The sequence below is a fragment of the Marmota flaviventris genome, chromosome 5, assembly GCF_047511675.1.
Source record: "Marmota flaviventris isolate mMarFla1 chromosome 5, mMarFla1.hap1, whole genome shotgun sequence".
NCBI lineage: Eukaryota > Metazoa > Chordata > Mammalia > Rodentia > Sciuridae > Marmota > Marmota flaviventris.
In genome coordinates, this window is record NC_092502.1 from 29,954,444 (window position 1) to 29,978,920 (window position 24,477).

Here is a 24,477-nt window from a genome sequence, read left to right on the forward strand (position 1 = left end):
TTTTGCATACTCTATGATCTCTTCCCTAGGTTTAGATACACATTGCGTTCTTCCTAGAAAATATCTTTCCCCGGCTGTCTGGCTAAATGTGAGCTTAGGTCTCATGTCCTCAAGGAAGACCTCCATGACTCTCCAGGATTGAGTGAGGTACTTCTCAAAATGTTCATTACATTCTGCTCTTTGTCTTGTCTAAGAATTCACTACAGAATATTACAATTATTGTATTACTTTTCTGACCCCCACTAACTGTAAGTTCATTGAGGCAGAAACTAATTCCCCTATGGCCTAGCAAAGTGCTTCACTTATTATGGATGCTCAACAAGCACCTGATTGACTGACTGATTAGAAATTTAAAGAAAATAAACAATAGCACAAGGACCAACTTTCCTTGAGTTCCAATTAAGAATGTGCAAGTATAAGCCATTCATTATTTAAAACCTGTTCTTTGTTAAGTGGATTTTCTGTTCTACATTAGAAAAGAAAGAATGAGTATATGTAATCTCAATAGTGTAATTTTCTAAGTGACAATAGATTAGTACTATTAAACAGAGTAGCTTTTAATAAGCCCCTTGAGCTTTTAATAGTGTCAAAATTATAAAGAAAAAAGACATGTTATTTCTTTGCTACAGTTCTACTTTATTAAAATAAATTAAGAAAAACTAGATGCTTAATATAGTTGCTCATTTGAAAAAAAACATGACTTATAAAAATAATATTTACTGAGCAGAACGTTAACAATGCTCAAGTTGGAAGAAAAATGTGTTTTCTACTAATACATATAACTACTAAATGTTTATTAAAACTAATTATAAACAAAAGTTCTTACTAAATAAGAGAGAAATATTCATACTAGCTTAATTGACACCCACTCCCTGAGCTATTATAGTTCTTCATGCAAGGAAAATAGTAATAAGCAGCAGTTTAGTTGTACTTTCTAGGAGAAACGACCAGAAATTTCAGAAATAGCTTGTCATTTTAAAATGTTGAGCTTACATAATAACAACAATTAGCTAATCACATTACTAAATAAGTTGTTAAGCCTAATAAATCTTTAAAAAAAAATAAATTTGGATGTCTGCTCATGTGAATTACAGATCACAAAAATGAGAACCATTTTAAAATGACTTGTGGTTAGGAATGAGAGAAGAGTTAAGGGACAATATCAGTCTTTCCTGGCTGTGGAATATTCAGGAACACTTATATGGGCTTTCTGTATCAATGAAAGCCGAATTTAAAAACAAAAAAACAGTGAGGACAAATTATATCTTCAGCAGTTGACAAAATAAATATTATATCCTAACATAATAAAAATGTTTTCCAAATATTACAAATGTTATGTAATATGTGCAATTTAAAAGCATTTTCCGTGTATGGTATTTGAAATTTTTTAGTTTTATAATAGGTTTACATGATTAAGAAATAGGTTCAAACCCATGTTACACTGTTAACATTTTTTAAACTTATAAAATCAAATAAACCATTTACCTATATTTCCAAGTAGTCCATTAATAACTGTGTTATTATCAGCTTTTAATGTATTGTTGTCTTGATTGATGAATTCAAGACTATCTTGCAACCTATAGAGGGGGAGAAATATATAAATAAATTCCAAATTCATTTTATGCTTTAATGGAAATTCTGTATACATCCTAATGAAATTTTATGAGCAAAAAACTCTTTAAGGATGTTTACATATTGGTACTATAAACTATATACGATAACCAAGTAATCATTTAAATGAGGGGTTGGCAAACTATATACAGCTTGAGGGTGAAACTAGCCTGCTATTCTTTTCTATGAATAAACTTTTATGGAAACATAGTCATGCTCATTTATTTATATATTGTTTATAGTTGTTTTAATGCTGCAAAGTAGGGGTGAAAAAGTACAACACACTGTGTGGTTCACAAAGTCAAAAATATTTAGTATTTGGCCCTTTTATAAAGAAAAGTTGTGACTCTGGTTTACATTACCAACAAGGTTTTCTTTTCTTTTCAAATATTTTTTAAGTAGTCAATGGAGCTTTATTTTACTTAGTTATGCAGTGCTGAAAATCGAACCCAGTGCCTCACATATGCCAGGCAAGAGCTCTACCACTGAGCTATAACCCCAGTCCACCAATAAGGTTTCCCCTCACATTGTTTCCTTTTTGTGTATGTGCGTGGGTGTGTGGTGCTGGGGATTGAATCCAGGGCCTTGTGCGCGCAAAGCAGGCACTCTACCAACTGAGCTATGTACCCAGCCTCCCTCACATTTTGGATATGAAAATATTTTCTCAATATGGGGGGAGGTGAGGGAGGAAGAGGAGCAGCAGCTGCAACCAAACAAAACATATCTTTAGTTTACACATTTAAAACAGCTTATATTACTTCTTTCAGTATATCTGTCAGAATAACAAAAATAAAATTACTTTATGCTGTTAGTGCAAATTACACTTTCAATAAACTTCAAGAATTATTACAATAACTTAAAAAAGATGAAACTGAGGTGATTACAACTAAAATCAATGACCTCTAATTTCAACTTCACAATTAAACTAAAAAAAATCAGCATTTTTCACATCAAGTGTTTTTTAAGTGTTTACAATATTTTTAAGAATATTTCCCTTTGTTTCCTGGGAAAAAAAAGTTTTAAAAGAGCTGCTACAGAAATGTAGAAATTTTTCAAAATTTTTTTCAGTTGTAGATGGACACAATACCTTTATTTTATTTATTTTTTTAAAAGTTTCTTTATTTATTTATATCTGACAGCAGAATGCATTACAATTCTTATTACACATACAGAGCAAAATTTTTCATTGTTTACACAATTTATTCACACCAATTCGTGTCTTCATACCTGTATTCTGGATAATAATGAACATCACATTTCACCATTAAAAATCCCATGCTCCCTCCCTTCTGTTCCAACCCCTCTGCCCTATCTAGAATTCGTCTATTCCTCCCATACTCCCCTCCCTATCCCACTATGAATCAGCCTCATTATATCAAAGAAAACATTCAGCATTTGTTTTCTGGGGGGGATTAGCTAACTTCACTTAGCATTATCTTCTCTAACTCCATCCAACTCTTAGCAAATATAAAAAAGTAGAGATTCTACCCTGCATTCTGTCTGATCATAATGGAATGAAACTAAAAATCAATGGTAGAATAAAAAAATAAAATCTACTCCAACACCTGGAGACTAAATAATATGCTACTGAATGAACAATGGGTTAGAGAAGACAGTAAGGAGGAGATTAGAAAATTTTTAGAAGTGAATGAGAACACAGATACAACAATCGAAATCTCTGGGACACTATGAAAGCAGTTCAAGGAGGTAAGTTCATTGCATGGAGTTCATACCTTAAAAGAAGAAAAAGTCAACAAATAAATGACTTAACACTAAATAGAAAAAAAGAACAAATCAACACCAAATTCAGCAGAAGACAGGAAATAATTTAAATCAGAGATGAAATTGAAACAAAAGAAACAATTGAAAAAATTGACTGAACAAAAAGTTGGTTCTTTGAAAAAATAAATAAAATTGACAGACCCTTAGCCATGCTAATGAAGAGGAGAGAGAAAACTCAAATCACTAATATACATGATGAAAAAGGAACTATCAAAACAGACACTACAGAAATATAGAAGATAATTTAAAATTATTTTGAAAACTTGTACTCCAATAAAATAGAAAATATGGAAGACATCGACAAATTTCTAGAGCCATATAATTTGCCCAAATTGAATCTGGATGATATACACAATTTAAACAGATCAATTTCAAGTGATGAAATAGCAGACACCATCAAAAGTCTACCAACCAAGAAAAGCCCAGGATCAGATGGATACACAGCCGAGTTATTTGTTTATTTTTATGTGGTGCCAGGGATTGAACCCAGTGCCTCACACATGCTAGGCAAGCGTTCTACCACTGAGCCACAACCCCAGCCCTAGAAACATACAGCACTTTAAAGTCATAAACAACTAATGAAAGTTCAAGAGAATTTCTCTAGAATAGTTTCCTTGTTGTCTTCTTTTCACCTTAGGTTTTTCCTGGGTTTCCACCTAACCAATGAGCTCTGTTCTGATTTGGACCCACAGAATTCTTCTCTTGGGGTCCATTAGCACCTAAGTCCAACCCTCTTAGTTCATTTGTTAAGTTCTGATAAATGGTCCATTATCCTAACACCAGGCCTACTGTTGTTTCAGCTTCACTATTCTAATCTTGGCATTCAACTCTGCAGAGTTTCTGAAATACAATCGATATTCCAATTCATATTCTAATAGATTTTTTCACCATATACTGTCAGAAGCCACTCTGGACAGGAGCTATGTATGCAGCGAGCCAGCCATGGGCTGTGTGTGGGTGTGAACTATGAGCACTGAGTACACATAGTGGATTGGACTGGTGTCGCCTCTCTGTTTGGGCTGGCAATGTATGTGTTCTTTTTACTCATTCTGCCTATGATCCCCACACAGCAAACGGGATAGGCATGGCCTTCCAAGATGTTAGTCAATCTGCTGATAGCAAGACAACACAAAGCTAGATTCAACCCCATGAAACCTAACCCCTTGCCTCATCTGAATGGCTTCTCCCCAATAAAAAGGTTCAGAATGTGTTCCTCGCTTTCTTTCTTGCCTGCCTTGCCTCCTTTGTGGGAGCTGGGTCAGAGAAGCCATCACAGAACCCAAAGAAAAATAATTGTCATTATTTCGTGCCAGCCCACTTCACCTGAAGTGATTCTTACTGGTTTAGTCATGTGCTGCAATAATATACAATACAAATTTAATCACAGCACAAAAACCTTTGTAAAATCCAAGGATGAAATAACTAAAAATAATATAATTTAATATAAACTCTATTTTTAATTTGCTATGTTTTCTTCAGTATTACTTGCTATTCTTTGACACACAGATATAACATTTGAGGAGTTTTATTGCACTTTTCTCACTGACATTACTAAATCACAAGAATTTTTCTATATTATAATGGTCTAAACAAAATTTATTTACAGTGACTTAATAATATACAGTGGCAGTTTTCAAATCATTTGGTCTTAAACCCCTTTTGTTCTTATAAATTACTGAGAATCCCAAAGGCTTTTGTTCACTGGAGTTATAGCTATTAATGTTTTCCTATATTAGAAGTCAAAATCGAGAAATTTTAAAGTATTTATTAACTCAATTAAATATAACAACAAACCTATTACAAGTTAATACAAATAACATTGTTTTCAAAAGGTAACTATGTATACATGCTGGAGAGAAATGTAGGAATGGGAGGAGAAATGCAAATGAGTTATTTTACCTTATTACATACATGTATGTAGTATATATATGCTTAATTTTTTGAAATGAGAATGTATTCAGGCAATGAACTTATAAATTTATCATATCCCATCCCAAATGGGTTCTACAGCTTTCACTATTCACAACTACCAAAGCTGCAATTTACCAATGTTTGTAATACATACATTGTATATAATAATAATAGTACTTCAATGTTTTATTGGTCACCAGTATACTCATTCTTCCAAGTGAGAGGTCTCAGTAGGCTTTAAGAAGAAGCAAATAAGATCGGCATGGTGGCACATGCCTGTAATCTCACAGCAACTAGGAAGGCTGAGGCAGGAGAACTCATAAGTTTGAGGACAGCCTCAGATACTTAGTAAGGCCCTGAGCAACTCAGTGAGACTCTATCTCTAAGCCCTGGGGAGAGGGCTCAGTTGTAAGCCCTCTTGGTTCAATCCCCAGTACTTTAAAAAAAAAAAAAGTAGTGGTAGTAGCAGCCACAATTTGACTGAAATCACATTTTTTGAAGACTATTTTACATTTACCATCATCATCAAAGGCATTTCAAAGAGGATATTTAATAATCCCTAAATCATCTCTAACCAAATGCTTACGGGAAAAAAAGAAGTGCTTTTGAACTAGAAATGAATTAAACTATGATTTGTGGGCAGTTTACTCGATTTCTCTAAAACTTCATTTGCTATCTGTTTAATGGGAAGAAAAGCCCTACCTAATGACACTTAAGGGAATATGTATGTAAACACAAATACACACACACACACACACACACACACATATATGTATGCATACATACTACACACATTATAATAAAATAATTATAATACCTTAGAGAACTTGTACATGCTAACTGATGTACCGTTGAAACTAGAGAAAAGTTAAACCAGGGAACTAACATAAACTAAAGGACCTCCACTATGTATTTCCATTTATAATAAACACTAAAAATATTAGTATTTTTAGTATAAGTACCCTTGGCCTCATCTTAGAAACACTACTTATTGATCAATAAGCTTTTATGTACATTTTCTCTACCATGAAAGGTAATTCTTTCGCATATAAAAACCATGAAGTCCAAAGATGTTAAACAACTTCACCAAGTTTATAAGTGCTACTAAGTCTTATATCTAAAACCCACTCAGCTTGACTTTTCTACTATTGCAAGCCACTCTTTCATCAGTCAACAAAAGTACTGTACTATGTATACCAAGCCCTAGAGAACACAGGAATTAACAATCTAACAGGAAAAAAAAGACATTTAAATAATTATGCAAATATGTGTAATTTTATGTATAATAAAACAAATGACAGCAAAAGCTAATTCACATTAGCATTTACTGAGTCAGGCTACTATTCTGTTTTTACCTAAATTACTCTTTGAATAAAATTAAATAAATCTCTTAATAAAATTTAATGCATACACAAATAAAATTTAGTAAAAATATGTGTTTTTAGGGGGAAAAGATATCAGAGACTGAACCCAGGGTGTTTAACCACTGAGACACATCCCTGCCCCACTTCCCTTTTAAAATATTTTATTTTGAGGGGCTGGGATTGTGGCTCAGCAACAGAGCGCTCGCCTAGCATGGGCGGGAGCCGGGTTCGACCATCAGCACCACATAAAAACAAAGACATTGTGTTGTGTCCTTCTACACCTAAAAAATAAATAAATATTTTTTAAAATATATATTTTATTTTGAGATAGGATCTAATTTCCTTAGGGCCTGGCTAAATTGCTCAGGCTGGTTTTGAACTTGCAATCCTCCTGCCTCAGCCTCCTGAGTTGCTGGGATTACAGGTGTGAGCCACTGTTCCTGGCTCTCCCTTACATTCTTAAACCATAGCTCTTTTGAACCACATGGCAACAACTACAGGAGCAGATGGTCCTCTAAGGAGTAAACAATGCACAATCAGCAACCCAGACTAGGAACAGTTCTGTAATGAGAAGATTTAGGAAAAGGGGTTCAATTTTCTTTACAATTTACTTTCATTCCTAAGAAAAGTGATTACATACTTTATATCAAGCAATGCCCTCTTAAGAAATATTTATCATAAACATTATTAAAAAGTGAGTCTTTATATAACTGTCCTATAATTTTAGTAGCCATTTGTACAATTTCAATCAGAAACAAGTAGCAAGTCTAGTACAAAAAAACCTTTTTTCTGAATCAAACAAGAATAAGTTGCCATCTTGATGTGCCATCAGCTCTAAATAATGTACATTTCCTCAAATCAAAGATGTTACTCTCTACATTTCTAAAATACCACAAAAAAATCAGGAAATCTTATTTGATACATTATAATCATCTAATCCTCAAACTCCACTAAAATTGGCCAATTGTCCAAGGAGTATCCCATAGAGGGAAAGGACCCAGATCATATTCTTACATTTAAATGTTTATTATCTCTTTTTATACTCTAATTCAAGGTGGAAAAAATTCCTCAGTCTCCTTTCTGACTTTAATGACCTTGACACTTTGAAGATTTCAGGGCAGTTATTTTGCAGACTCAATTTGTCTCATGTTTCTTATGATAAAGATTCAGGTTATGCATACTGAGGTGGAATATCACAAAAAGTGACAGTGTCCTCACTGAGTCTTATCACACAGCTTATGATTTCAATTTGTCCCATTAAGTGATTATATTCTTTTAAAAATGTTTTTAGTTATACATGGATATAATATCTTTATTTATTTTTATATAGTACTGAGGATTGAACCCAGTGCCTCACATGTGTGAGGCAAGTGCTCTGCCACTGAGCCACAACCCCAGCCCTGATTATATTCTTAATACTAATGATCACTTTATTTAAGTGCCATCTACCAAGCATCTTCACTATGACGAAATTATTTTCTCCTTGTAATTAGTATTTTGGTCAATGAAGTTCTGAAACTATATAAATTCTCTGTTCCTCAATGAACTTTTAATTTATTCACTGATGTAAGTATACAGTCATATGTACATTCAGTGAGTTTTATTCTAATACTGTCATTTATTGTTTTATAATAAAGTCTTCTTCAATTTGGTCAATGAGTCTCTTCAAAGTGAATTCCAGGAACTTTTCAGTTTTTTTTTTTTTTTTTGGTGGGTTTGTTTTGTTTTGTTTTTTTCCCCTGATACCAGGGATTGACTCTAAGGACACTTAACCACTGAGTAACATTTCTAGTCCTTTTTATTTTGATTTAATTTTCTGAATTCTGATGCAGGGTTTCACTAGATTGCTTATAAGCTTGCTAAGTTGCTGGGATTGGCTTTGAACCTGTGATCCTCCTGTCTCAAGCCTCCCAAACTGCTGGGATTACAGGTAAGTGCCACCACACCTGCCTCCATGTGTTTCTGATATGTTCCCATCACTTTTGGCACTTGCAGCACAGAAAGTTTCAGGCTTACCTTTACCTTTTCCTGCCCCAAACAACCCAGGCACAAGTCAATTCTCGAAGAAGATCTGGTTATTTTTAGCATAAAACAGATTTTAGAAAAATGTGGATACTATGATGCTCATTATAGTGGAGTCTCATCGCCCCCAGGGCCTCTCAATGAGCAGAACTAGAAAGTACATTTATGTGTCTACATACACATACACATATATATCTACATTTACTACATCTGCATATGTATCTGCACCAAAATCTCCAATCCAAATCCATATGGCTCCTGTAGTTTTCTCCATTTCCTAATTTATACCTCCCTTCTCTCACATTTAGAAATAAGCTTTCTATCATCTTGAATGAGATTTATTTCATCAACGTCCTTGGATATAACTAGTCTCCCATTTCTCTTGTCTACATGAGAAACAGATGCCCATGAATTCAAGTGCATTCTTCACAAGCTGATACCAAGGATGAGTGCCCCCCTTCTTCCACTTAGGCATGTTAGATCACAACTTATGCAAATATTCTCGTTAACCTACCTAGGCTCTGATACCCAGGTCTGGGTCAGTGTGCCTCTACCAGATGGTATCTGTGCTCAGCTCTACTGGTATTAGAACTGAATTGTTTGGATAAAGAAGAGAAGGAGGATAGCAGACATGAGGTATTAAAATGTTTAATCTAGGTATATAATTATGTCACATTCTATCACAATTGAACTTCAATCAAATAAAAGTATTTTTCACTTTTCTTACAAATAACTTTCCCCAAAATTTTCAACATTTTTCTTGTTCTGTTAATTAAAAAAAAACTTAAGTTTTATATAAGTAATAAATTTGTATGATTCAAAACTCAAAACAAGGTATAGACAAAGAAGTCTAGGTACCATCCTTATTCAACTACTCTCAGTCTACACATTAATAGGTAAAATAATTTTTATTGGTTTTCTTGTCCTTCCACTGTTTTTAATTATAAACATAGGCATAATATTACTTTTCTTCCTCTTTTACCGAAAAATTCAATTGTGTTCCTTGCTTTGTTTTTCACTAATACACTGGAGAATTTTTCTATCTTTAGATATCTTCTTCACTCTCTTTTGATATAGCTGCACAGTATTAGACTGTATAAATATACCACAATTTATTTAACCATTCATCTATTAATAACATTGTTGGTGGAAGTGCAACACTTGGGAGTTACAAACTACAAAAGTAGAAGCTACGGCTGTGGCTCAGTGGAAGAGCACTTGCCTTGCATGTGTGAGGCACTAAGTTTGGTCCTCAGCACCACATAAAAATAAATAAATAAAATAAAGGTATTATGTCTATCTACAACTTAATTTTTTTTTTAATTACAAAAGTGTTTCCCAGGTTGCCATGTCTTTTAGCTTTTAGTAATTCATCACTCTTCTACTTTGTGGATTCTGGATTTTAAGTCATAGCTACAAAGGTATTTTCCATTCCACAGATATTTAGAAATTCACTCATATTTTCTTTTGTAATGTAGAAGGGTTCTTCTTTTTACATTTAAATTTTGCATTTAACTGTTTGATACACTTAGTCTTATCCAAATGTACACAGTGGAATATGATCTCAAATTCATCATTCTTTCAACAGCTATCCAATTATCCCAACACCATTTATTTTTATTTTATTTATTTGGCCTTTATTTATTTACTTATTTTTATGTGATGCTGAGGATCGAACCCAGGGCCTCACACATGCCAGGCGAGCGCTCCACCACTGAGCCACAACCCAAGCCCTCAATACCATTTATTAAATGATGCCTTTAACACATACTAAATTCCTTCATGCATTTAGACTTATTTCTGATTCACTATTTTATCCCATTGGTATCTTTGTCTACACACCAATAATAATTTGGGTGGGTGGGTGGGGTAGTGGGGATTGAACTCAGGGACACTCAACCACTGAGCCACATCCCTAGCCCTATTTTGCATTTTTTTTTATTTAGAGACAGGGTCTAACTGAATTGCTTAGTGCCTCACTGTTGCTAAGGCTGGCTCTGAACCCGCCATTCTCCTGTCTCAGCCTCCCAAGCCACTGGGCAATAATACACTTTTAATTATTGAACTTTTACAGTATAATTGAAAATCAGTGGTTCATCCCCAGTGCCCTTCATTTTCAGCTTTCCAACTATTTGCTGCTAATTTTTTTCCCAGTTGAATGTTATAGTCTACTATCTAGTTGCAGGCACTACCCACGCCCCCCCCCCCAATAAAAAGGTTAGCATTTGGGGGAGGAATGATGTTCTTTTACAAAGCAAGCTGAAGAAAATGGACAATTTTATGATGCTGAGCATCACATAAGAATATATTTTCCTTTGCCATTTGTTCAAGTAACTTTTTATGTTTCTACAAAGACTCTTTAAAAGTTCTGGTTAAGTTTATGCATAACTACTTTGCCATTTTAATTTGTTTTCAATGGAGGTCTTCCTTTCTTTGTATCTTCTAATTGTAAGCTATTTATATTGACTTTACTAATACTACATTAACTTTGAATTCAATTACCTAATCAAATCCTGTCCCAAATCTGATGTCATAATTAAGACTCAACTATACATTTTGACATATAGTACCTGCCTTACCCAAGAAGGATATGTTCTATCAGCCCCCAGTGGATGCCTGAAATCAGATACTAATTAGTCCTATGCACACATACGTATGATAAAGTTTTATTTATAAATCAGGTACAGTAAGAGATTAAAAATAATAACCAATAATAAAATAATAATACACAATAATAAAAGTTACATAAATGTGGTCTCCCTTAAAATATCTATTGTACGGTACTCCTCAACCCCCTTATTTTTTGTTGACTATGGACATTATGGTTTGGATATGAGGTATCCCCCAAAAGCTCCTGTGTTAGAAATGTTCAGAGGAGAAATGATTGGCTTGTGAAAGCTATAATCTAATAAGTCCAACCTAGTTTGAATAGACTGACCAGGTAGTTACTATAGGCAGATGGGGTGTGACTGGTAAAGTATCCTGAAAGGGTTTGTCTTCCGTGTGATTCCTCCCCCTTCTCCCTCTATTTCCTGACCTCCGTGAGCAGAGCAATGCTCCTTTACCATGCTCTTCAGTCATGATGTCTTGCCTCACCTTGGGTCCAGAGCAAGGGGGCTGGTCTACCATGGTTTAAACCTCTGAAACCATCAGTCAAAATAAACTCCTCAAAGTTGTTCTTTCAAGGTATTTTAGTCACAGTTATAAAAGGCTGACTAAAAGTAAATCAAGGAATAATGCTTAGGAGTATATAAAATTCTCAACCCTTACAATTTGTATTCACCTTTCCAGGAATTTACTGACATACAAAACTATATCCTTACATATAATCAGTGATAGTTGAACACGTGAATGAGCACATAATTTACTAGGAACTCATGAATTAGCACTGCATTATTGCTGACACAAAACAATGTCTAAAATAAGAACAGTAATGTGATAAAATTCAATTGGATTAATTTGGCTATATATATATCACTGTTTAAAGAAATTATCATGATAATTTTTCCAAATATGGGAAGATACTTTTTAAAAATAAACGTTCACTTTAAGCAGGTGGTCGAGTGCACCAAGTTCAACCCCCCAGTACCGCCCTCCCCCCAAAAAAATTGGGGTGGGGGTTGTGGCTCAGTGACAGAGTGCTTGCCTAGTGTGTGAGGCAGTGGGTTTGATTCTCAGCTCTGCATGCTAGTTAATCAATTAATTAAGTAATTAATAAGATCAATTGACAACTCAAAAAATATTTTAAAAAACAACAACAACAACAAAACCCACTATGCTGGGCTGGGGTTGTGGCTCAGTGATAGAGCAGTTGCCCAGCTCGATTATCAGCACCACATATAAATAAATGAATAAAATAAAGGTCCATCAACATCTAAAAAAAATTAAAACAAAAAACTACACTGAGATTCCATCTCACTCCAGTCAGAATGACAATCACCAAGAATATAAGCAACAATAAACGTTGGTGAGGATATGGGGGAAAAGATATACTCATAAATTGCTGATGGGACTGCAAATTGGTACAACTACTCTGGTAAGAAGTTAAACTCCATTTATTTTTTTAAATTTTGGGGGGGTACCAGGGATTGAACTCAGGAACACTCAACCACTGAGCCACATCCCCAGCCCTATTTTGTATTTTGAGAAACAGGGTCTCACTGAGTTGCTTAACAACTCACTTTTGCTGAGGCTGGATTTGAAATTGTGATCCTCCTGCCTCAGCCTTCAGAGCTGCTGGGGTGAAAGGCATGAACCACCATGCCTGACATTATACTCCAAATAAATGACCTAATATTACATTTCAAAGCCCTAGAAAAAGAACAAACCACACCAAAAATAGAAGATAGGAAATAATTAAAAACAGAGGTGAAATCAAAGAAATTGAAACAAAAGAAATAATTGAGAAAACTGACAAAACAAAAAGTTGGTTCTTTGAAAAAATACATAAAAATGACAAACCCTTAGCCATGCTAATGAGAAGGAGAAAGAAAATTCAAATTATTAACATATGTGATGAAAAAGAAAATATCATAACACTACAGAAATACAGAAGATAATTTGAAATTATTTTGAAAACTTGTACTCCAATAAAATAGAAAACATCGAAGGCATTGAAAAATTTCTAATCACATTATTTTCCCAAATTGAATCAGGATGATATACACAATTTAAACAGTCAAGTGATGAAATAGAAGATGCCATCAGAAGGTTACCAGCCAAGAATAGCCCAGGACCGGATGGATACACAGATAAGTTCTACAAGACCTTTAACAAAGAACTAATACCAATATTCCTCAAATTATTTTGTGAAATAGAAAAAGAAAGAGCACTTCCAAACTTATTCTATGAGGCCAATATCACCCTGATCCCAAAACCAGGCAAACACACATCAAAAAAGAAAACTCTAGACCAATATCTCTAATGAACATAGGTGCAAAAATTCTCAATGAAATTCTGGCAAATCAAATACAAAAACATATCCAAAAGATAGTGCACCACAATCAAGTGGGGTTCATCCCAGGGATGCAAGGTTCATTCAACATACAGAAATCAATAAATGTAATTCATCACATCAATAGACTTAAAAGATAAGAATCATATGATTATCTCAATAGATGCAGAAAAAATATTTGACAAAATACAGCACCCCTTCATGTTTAAAATACTAGAAAAACTAGGGATAACAGGAACGTATCTCAACATCATAAAAGCTATCTATGCAAGACAGGGATGCTCTCTTTTACCACTTCTATTTAACATAGTTCTTGAAACATTGGCCAGAGCAATTAGACAACTGAAAGAAATTAAAGGGATATGAAATAGGAAAAGAACTCAAATTAATGCTATTTGCCAGTGATATGATTCTATACCTAGAAGACACAAAATATTCCACCAGAAAACTTCTATAAATAATAAATTAATTCAGCAAAGTAGCAGGATGTAAAATCAACACCCATAAATCAAAGGCATTTCTGTATATCAGTGACAAAGCCTCTGAAAGGGAAACAAGGAGAACCATCCCATTTACAATAGTCTAAAAAAAAAAAATATATATATATATATATATATATATATTTGAAAATCAACAAAATAGGTGAAAGACCTCTACAACAAAAACTGCAGAAAACTAAAGAAAAAAATTAAAGAAGACCTTAGAAGAAAGATCTAACTTGTTCTTGGATAGGCAGAATTAATATTGTCAAAATGACCATACTACCAAAAGCACGTACAGATTTAATGCAATTCCAATCAAAATTCCAATGACATGCCTCATAGAAATAGAAAAATAAGTCATGAAACTCATCTGGAAAAATAAAGAGACTCAGAATAGCTAAAGCAATCCTTAGCAAGAAGAGTGAAGTAGGTGGCATCAATATACCAGACCTTAAACTATACTATAGAGCAATAGTAACAAAAACAGCATGGTATTGGCACCAAAATAGACTGGTAGACCAATGGTACAGAATACAGGACACAGAGACTAACCCACAAAATTACAGTTATCTTATAATAGGCACCAAAAACAAACATCAGAGAAAAGATAGCCTCTTCAACAAATGGTGCTGGGAAAACTGGAAATCCATATCCAACAAAATGAGATTAAATTCCTATCTCTTACCATGCACAAAATTCAACTCAAAGTGGATCAATAACCTAAGAAATTAAACCAGAGACTCTGCACCTATTAGAAGAAAAAGTAGACCCAAATTTTCATCACTTAGGATTAGGCCCCAACTTCTTTAATAAGACTCCTATAGACCAAGAATTAAAATCAAGAATCAATAAATGGAGTGGATTCAAACTCAAAAGCTTCTTCTGAGCAACAAAACAAAACAAAACAAAAAAACAATCAGTGAGGGGAATAGAAAGCCTACATTTTGGGAGCAAATTTTTACCACACACACATCATCAGATAGAGACTAATCTCTAGGGTATACAAAGAACTCAAAAAGTCTAAGCACCAAAAAAACCTAACACCCTAATCAATAAATGTGCCAAGGAACTGAACAGACACTTCTTAGAAGACGATATGCAATAATCAACAAATATACGAAAAAATGTTCAACATCTCTAGCAATTAGAGAAATGCAAATCAAAATTACTCATCTCACTCAAGTCAGAATGGCAGCTATTAAGAACACAAACAACAATAAGTGTTGGTGAGGATGTGGGGGAAAAGGCACACTAATACACTGCTGATGGGACTGAAAATTGGTGAAGCCAACATGGAAAGCTGTATGGAGAATTCCATGGAAAACTGGGAATGGAACCACCATTTTACCCAGCTATCCCACTCCTTGATCTACAGCCAAAGGACTTAAAAACTACTATAGGGACACAGCCACATCAATGTTTATAGCAGCACAATTCAAAATAAACTGTGGAACCAACCTAGATGCCATTCAGTAGATGAATGGATAACAAAAATGTGGTTTATACACAATGGAATATTACTCAGCATTAAGAGAGAATAAATCCTGGGATTTGCAGGTAAATGAATGAAGGTGGAGAATATAATGCTTAGTTAAATTAGCCAATCTCAAAAAAACAAATGCCAAATGTTTTCTCTGATATAAGGATTCTGATTCATAATGGGGTTGGTGGCAGGGAGCATAGGAGGATTGGACAAATTCTAGATTGAGCAAAGGGGTGGGTGGGGAAGGGAGAGGGCATGGGGGTAGGAAAGATGATGGAATGAGATTGACATCATTACCCTAAATATATTATGAAGACACGAATAGTGTGATTCTGTGTACAACCAGAGATAAGAAAAATTGTGCTCTGTATGTATAATATGAATTGTAATGTGTTCTGTGATCATACATAACAAATTAGAATTTAAAAAATTTAAAAAAAGAAAAGAAAAAGCAGCATCCCCCCCCCCCGCCCAAAAAATCAACTGGCTTCCAATTGGTTGCAAATGTGTATTTCAGTGTTCTGTACTGTACAAAAGCAATATGTGGAATTTTCAAAAAATTAGAAGATTTTGAAAAAAACTTCTGAATAAAATTTATAATGGATTGAAATATGCTCTGCCTACTTACCACATGTGAGGTAGCATGCAATTTAGAAAACATAGGTAAATAATAGGCCAATTTTTTAATTTCAAGATTTTTTTCATAATCTAGTAATATACAAACAAAGATAGCCATAATATATGACTATGAACAAATTGTAATGAGAATTCTGAATGAGAAGAAATATACCTAAGGGAAATCAGAAAGGAATTTTTTTGGTAGTTATAGATGGACAGAATGCCTTTATTTTTTATTTGTTCATTCTTATGTAGTGCTGAGGATCGAACCCAGTGCCTCATGCATGCCAGACAAGCACTCTAACACTGAGCGACAGCCACAGCCCCTCAGAAAGGAATCCTGAAGGAGGGTAAATTTTATCTAAGAAGATAGCATAAAAAACCAGACTGTTGGTATTTAAGGTAGTTTGATTTCTAGGTACCAATTACATTAAAAGTTTTAGAGTAGGCTTAGAGGAAATTTTCATTGTTAAATAATAAGTGGATAATATTAGAACAGAGCTAAGAGACAGATACTATTAAGAGAGGAAACTAAGACACACCAAGGATAGACCAACAGATAGAAAGGAGAGTCTAAGATGAGAGGAGACCAAAAACAATGAAGATAGCCTGACACAAAAACAGAGGTATCAAAAGACACCAAGAGAGACAAAGGGCAGAGACAAAAAGAGAGGAGGAGGACATACTTATGGACTAAATGCTTGCGTATCCCTAAAATTCATGTTAAAATCTTAATCCCCAATTGGGTGGTATTAGGGGATAAGGACTCCTAACACATCTTCTCATGGGAAGATGATTAAGTCACGAGAGCGGAGCCCTTTGGGGATTAGCCTCCCCATGGAAGAAAACTAAGAAAGGTTCATGGTAGGATCTTCCTTAAGAGCCCAACACTCAATTCAATTTAGCAACTCATAAGCGTTCTACAAGTTTCTTTCATAGTACTTAATCACAATTTAGAATTGTTTATACATTTATTTGTTCAATGTCTACCTCCCCAAATAAGGTGAGAGACTAAGAGGGCAGAGCCTATAAAATTCCAGGTCTGAAATCTTGTAGACACTTAGTTATTTACATAAACAAATGCTTTTTTCCTCTCATCAGAATGAAAATGTCATATAATCATATAGATTCATAAAGGTCAAACTAAAATAGTTTCTAACTAGATTGATGACAAATAATACAAGTATTTTCTTATTTAAAAAAAATCTCAAATCAGAACTCTGAACTTTAAACATTTTCTATACTGACAAGATACTTTGTACTTACAAACAGAAATTCTACTCATTCTTTCTCAAATTATTAAAATGCTCAACATTAAATTCAAACACATCAATAATGATACTCACCGATACTGATGTGTCCTCATTTTTTCTCTTAACACTGGAATCAAATAAGACATTTCTCCCTCGCCTTTCACAGTCTTGATATACAATCAATCGAATTTGACTTGGATCAAACTCTGGCAAAGGCCAACTTGAAAGAAAAATAAAGATCAGACTCACTTTAATAAATATACCACATACATTTGTATAAATAAAAGTTATACAATAGGGCCAGAAATTATATTATTACTGAGGAACACATATCTTTATATAAAATATCATTATTTATTTTAGGGTCAAGTTATACAGCTATAACATTTTAGATCAAAAATAAAGCAAAAACAAAATTATTTTATTTAAAAATAAAAGTTGTAACTATCATTAAGTACTTACAAAATATAGTCATCCTACATGAATATAAAAGGAGTCAATAAACAGTGCATTTAACATAGATAAAAATATAGGCTGACTTCACGGCATGGACTTAGATGACATAAAAAGATTAAACCCATATTTTAAAATAGTTTTTTTACTTCAATATAGAAATGTGAAAACTAAACATTTTCAGTTTAAGACACGAGTTTTAAAAAAGTGACAAGTGTTACAAAAATTCTTCTATACTGCTAATATGAATCAAAACTGGCATAATCTCTTCTAAAAACTGTGTGCATGTGCATGCGTGTGTGCGTGTGTTGGTGTTAAATGGACAAAAATCAACTAAAAATAAAGCTGACCTGAGCAATTCAGCTCAGCAAAGTTCAATGTAATAGAAAAATGTTCATAGAAGCACTGTTCTTAACAGCTAAAACTAGAAAGAATCAAAATGTTCTCCAATAGCAGAATGGGTAAATATATTGTGATATGCTCAGATTATTAAATGTTATACAACAAACACAAGAATGAACATCATCAGACAGATAAAAACAGAAATAGATCATAAGCAAAATAAATTAGACAATGACATATACACAAATAGCTACTGTACTTTCCCACTTACATTTACATAAAGGTTAAAAAAGGCAGAAGTTTTATCCTGGGATGCATACCTAGTTTTAAAATTAAAAAAAAAAAAAAAAAAAAAAGGCATGGGCTGGGGGAGTACCAGGTGGAGTGGGGACAATGAATATGTTTTTTGTTTGTTTATTTTGGGTACCAGGAATTGAATCCAGGGGCACTGAAAAACTGAGCCACATCCCAGCCCTTTTTTATTTTGAGTCAGGGTCTTGATAAGTTGCTCAGAGCTTTGCTAAATTGCTGAGGCTGGCTTTGAACTTACAATCCTCCTGCATCAGCCTCCCCAGTCACTGGGATTACAGGCATGCACCACTGTGCTAGGCTTCATATGTTCTATGTTTTGACTAGACAATACTTACACAGATGTTCACCTGACATTCTCTATTAGTAAAAATCATATCAAGTTCATTTTATGCACTTTTATTAATGCATAATATATCACAATTTAAAAGATTAATAAGGTGGGTGAGGTAGGAAAGAGAGAAGAGAAAAAAACAATGAGTGGAATGGAGGAGAAACTAGCTGGTTAATTGAATGCACTGCTTACAGGAGAACTGGTAAGAAATGGAAGAACCAATGTAAAATGAAATTGAAGCTATTTGTATTTGGGTACATCAGGCTAAATGGTCAACTCCTTAGGCACAATTCTTGACTGGGTTCCTTCATTTCCTTAACTCTATTAATTCGTGTGAAACTAACTATAACTGGCAATATAAAACATCTTCATCTCAAATTATTGACAGAAAATACAATTTTAGTTTTCTCCTGTCTAATCCTTAGCAAATGCTTGTGTTACAAACTGATGAAGCCTTACTCTAGAAATGCAAGCTAAACCAGAGACTCATCCATAGACCACAGTGATTAGCATCACAGTGAACTGTTTTTACAAAACTGCATTTTCATGTTATGTCGAGGAAATTATTGAGACAAGGTAAGGATTTTGATAGGCAAATGGGACAAAAGGAAAAGAGGGCCATGAAGATGGAGCAAAAGACTCCAAGAATACAGCTGAAATAATGGACAGCAGAATCTAAGCTACTTAGGAAAGGCAGTGATAGTATGAGGCGAGCAGATTTGAAGACAATGAAGATACAATGGTCAAAGTGCTAAAAGGAAAAAAAAAGCAGAGAGTGTATAGGGGGATAGGATAAGGAATAGGAGATTACAATCATAGGGTAGAATATTAAAGATATTAGAGATAGTAGTACCACTAAACAAACTATAATTAAAGAGAGAGCATATTCATTAAAAAACAAAAGTGAAGAATAAATAAACTAGAAGTTGGGAACATTTCAGTAATTTTAAAGAAGAGAAGCAAAGAAGCCAAGAAAGATCAGTAAAGACAGACCACCAGAGAGAAAAAGACTCATGGGAAAGTAATATTTCAAAACCAAAGCCAAAGAAGATAAAGGAAGAATAATGCCCAGCACCAAATGTTGCAGAAAGGCCAAAATTCATAAAGACTGAAAGTGTCCTTAAAATTTAGCAATTTGGTGGTGTGGATACTTGTTTTAATCAGCTTTTTTGCTGCTGTGACTAAAAGAATATGGCAGAGGGAAGCAGCTTACATGATGATCAGGAAGCAAAGAGAGAGAGCTCTCTACTTGCCAAATACACATATATACCCCAACACTACCCCCCACCTCCTCCAGCCATACCCTACTTGCCTTCAATTACCAGTCAATTTATCCTATCAGGTGATTAATTCACTAATTGGGCTAGGTTCTCACAACCCGATCATTTCTCCTCTAGACCTTGCACTGTCTCATATATAAGCTTCTGAGGGACACCTCACACCCAAGCCATAACAGTACTGTAGTTAGAAAAGTGTCAGTGGAGAAAGAGGCGAATGAGTAGTCATATAACAATGCATTTAAAAAAAAAACTGAGAACTTAAGAGGGCAAGTAGAGGTTTCCCCATGAAAGGTGGAGACACAGCAATAGTGTGATGATGTAACTACCATCTAAACTACTATGTTTTGAAAGTAAAACAGACAGGAGGACACTATGATTATTGACAACCAAGCTCTATGGTCACCTCAGACAGGTAGAAGAGGTGAAGCTATATGAGGATTTTATTTTGTATTGACAGAGATGTATGTGTATGAAATATATAGGGGGAAAAGTATATATTTAAGCTATGTATTTCTAAGTCGAAGGTAAGGAAACAGAAAGAGTCAAAGTTAACAAGATGGAATTGTTAAATTAAGATTCTGGAGAAGTTGGGATAGCTTGGACAAGGGTACCCTAATAACACTGCCAAATATACTTAATGAGGCAAGAAAAAGATGGCCTACAAATGAAAATTAATGCAGATGGGTTTGCAGGTTGGAGACACAAAGAGAAACAAAACTGAACATTTAAATTTGATAACTTTTTTTTTTTTTGTCTAACAGGTAGGAGTCATTCATATTTATAAGCATATGTGAAGTAGGTGGCCTAAATTGGGCAATAAGGTTTGAAACAAAACCTAGCAAAATCATTAAAGTGCTAACCTGACAAAATCAGAAGTATAGTCAAGCTATATACTGAGGGCCCAGATGAATTGAAAACCTTAAATCTGTAATAAGACTAATTTTCTGCACTACCACAGAAGATCTCAAATGTGGAAGAGACAAAGACAGACCATAGATTTAATAGGAGGTTTTCTGAGCAGATACAAGGGAAAATAGGAAACAAGGCTGTTAAGAGTTACTTACCGAAAGAAGGTCTGGATTTACTAAGAGAATGTGGCCAGAATGCACCCGATTAAAGAAAAGGAGGGGAAAAACTAACAAACATGTGGTTTCAGTTAAGTTAAATAAGAAGTCTGAATGAGGATATAATGTTACGGCCAGAATGGAAAGATCTCAGAATGAGCAGTCTCAGCAAAAAATTAGGCTCATGGTATAAACCATGAGGAAAAGACCAAGGTCCATGGAATCAGGAACTGAGAGGTCAGAATGTTAGATGTGTGGGCTGCCCAAGATGATGACACACAGTGATCTGCAAAGACAAACTATCAGCTAAGTGTCAAAGTTCCTGAACAATACTAGGGAGCTGCTACAGGTTTCCAAATGACAAAACAGAACAAGGCATGGCACAATGTCATAAAACTACAAGAAGTAGTTTTCGTTACACAAGAAACAGTCTCCAGGCAATAATGGTGGGCCAAATTATTAAGCCTAATTTTGGGTAGTTTGTGGACAAATAAACATCCTTTACTTAAGGAAAAAAGGAAATATGGCCTGTGAAGGCAGAAAAGGTGAAGAATTTGTGAAGAAAGTGGGGACACATGGAAAGCATTATAATTGGTACAGAGAAAAGGCAGTATAGGCATTGGGGAGGATGGAAGAAAACATGAAGAAGGGTCTGCAGTTGGAGGGAATTAGACTTTGGGACATGCCTGAATATCAACAGAGGAATGAAATAAAAGAGATTTAAAATAACCAAGCCTATATTTAAGTGGAAATCTGTCTGAGGCTGTTTTGATCTAGAAGAGACATCCATATAGAATACTAATTCAAAACAGCAGCAGCAGCAGCAGCAGCAGCAGCAGCAGCAATAAGAAATGCTGATCAAGACTCGATGGGGAGCTGGGGATATAGCTCAGTTGGTACAGTGCTGGCCTCACATGCACAAAGCACTGGGTTTAATCCCCAGCACCACAAAAAAAAAAAAAAAAAGAAAGAAAGAAAAAAAAAAAAAAACACCTCATAGGGTGGGGCTAGGGATGTGGCTCAGTGGTAGAGTGCTTACCTAGCATGTATGAGGCACTGGGTTTGATTCTCAGCACCACATACATATAAATGAATGAAATAAAGGTCCATCAACGTCTAAAAATAAATAAATGAATAAGAATATAAAGAAACTCATTGGGGAAGACATCTGTGCTTTGACAGAGTATATGCTTGAAATAGAGAGGGGTTACTACTAAAGCCCCAATTGTCTTTACCTAATAATGGAAAGAAGTTGTGAATTAGGATATTTATAATCATATAAGAATGATAAAAAGTGGCCTAACAAATTATTGTATTTGCACTATACTAGGAAAACATGATATTAAAAACAATATCCCAAAGAGGATCCTTCAAAAGGCAAATAATTTTAAATGGTAAAAGTCACCTGAAATTTATTCATTTCATCGAGTGAAAGAAAAGTGAAAAGGACCTACCTAAAGTTATATTCTGGATAGTGCTAGCTGATCTCTCTTCTCTTCCCCTCTATCACTACTCTACCTTTATGGGCAATACTCAGCACTCAAATTATTTAGATTTCTAAGTCTTCTGACATCTAATCCACCATGTTTTCTACTTCATCGTGTTGCCTATTATCAAATTATAACTGAAGATATATCCAAGCCAAATCATTATCAGTGGTAAACATACCATCACCATTTACAAAAACTATCTGCTACAGCCAAACTTTCCTCAGTTTTAAGTAACATTAAGTGTTCAATGTAACATTAATTTAAACATTGGTAAGTGTATTCAGTGATGAACCACAAACTATTTTAAGTTTCTACACAGATGTTATTTATACTTCATGTCAGTTTATCTGCTATGCATGTTTTTTATGACACATTCAAAGAATGGGAGCAGAATATAAACATGCTGGAATAGACAGACACCCCCTTTTACATATTGACACTACACCTCAGGAGACCATGTGAATACATGTAACACATGTCACTGACTATCAATATGGGGATAAATCATGTATTCTTTTGGGGGAGTGGGGGGTAGAGAGTAATGAGGGATTGAACTCAGGGGGCATTCAACCACTGAACCACATCCTCAGCCCAATTTCATATTTTTTTTAGATACAGGGTCTCACTGAGCTGCTTACTGCCTCACTTTTGCTGAGGCTGGCTTTGAACTCATGGTCCTCCTGCCTCAGCCTCCCGAGTGGTGGGATTACAGGTTTGCACCACAGGACCTGGTTTAAATCATGCATTCTTAATGGGGGTGAGATGGCTCACAGAGGGACAAGTTCTTGGAGGAGTGTGGGGAGAATGACTTAGATATTAAATGGATTGTAGCCTTCCAAAGGGCCACAGTACATAAGCAAATACATAGTGTAATTGTGGTATCAAAATGTCATAAGTAGGGGAGATGGTGATTAAGAAAAATGAGGAATGGGCTGGGGCTATAGCTCACTGGTAGAGCGCTTGCCTTACAGGTGTGAAGCCCTGGGTTCGACCCTTAGCACCACATAAAAATAAATAAGCAAATAAAGATATTGTGTCAAAAAAAATATTGTGTCCATCTACAACTAAAAAAAAAATTTTTAATGGGAGTAATAAAGGCTCCTTATGGAACAACAGTGGGAAAAATGGTTGAGAAACACTGAGGTATTTTAGATCAATAAAATATTTTAGATCAATAAATTAACAATGTCACCCTCAAAGAAAATTTGTAAATCTTTTTTCTTTTTTTCCCTATTTGACCAACTCTTCGGCCTCATGGATCATCTTAAAATTCAATTTGATGCCCACTGTAAAAAATATCAACTGAGCTGGGGTTGTAGCTCAGTGGTAGAGCACTTGTCTAGCATGTATGAGGCATTGGGTTCGATTCTCAGCACCATATATAACTAAATAAACATCAATAGTGTGTGTGTGTGTGTGTGTGTGTGTGTGTGTGTATTGGTGCTGGGGATCGAACTCATGGCCTTGTGCATGCAAGGCAAGCACACTACCAACTGAGCCATATCCCCAGCCCCAAATTTTTTTTTAAATATACTGAGGCAGGGGTTGTGGGCTCAGTGGTAGAGCAATCACCTAGCACATTCGAGGCCCTGGGGTTTGATCCTCAGCACCAATAAAAATAAATAAATAAAATAAAGGTATTGTGTCCAACAACAAGTAAAAAGAATACATTTTTTAAAAAAATATGCCAATTGATCTCTTTTCCTCTACCCTACTTTAATCATC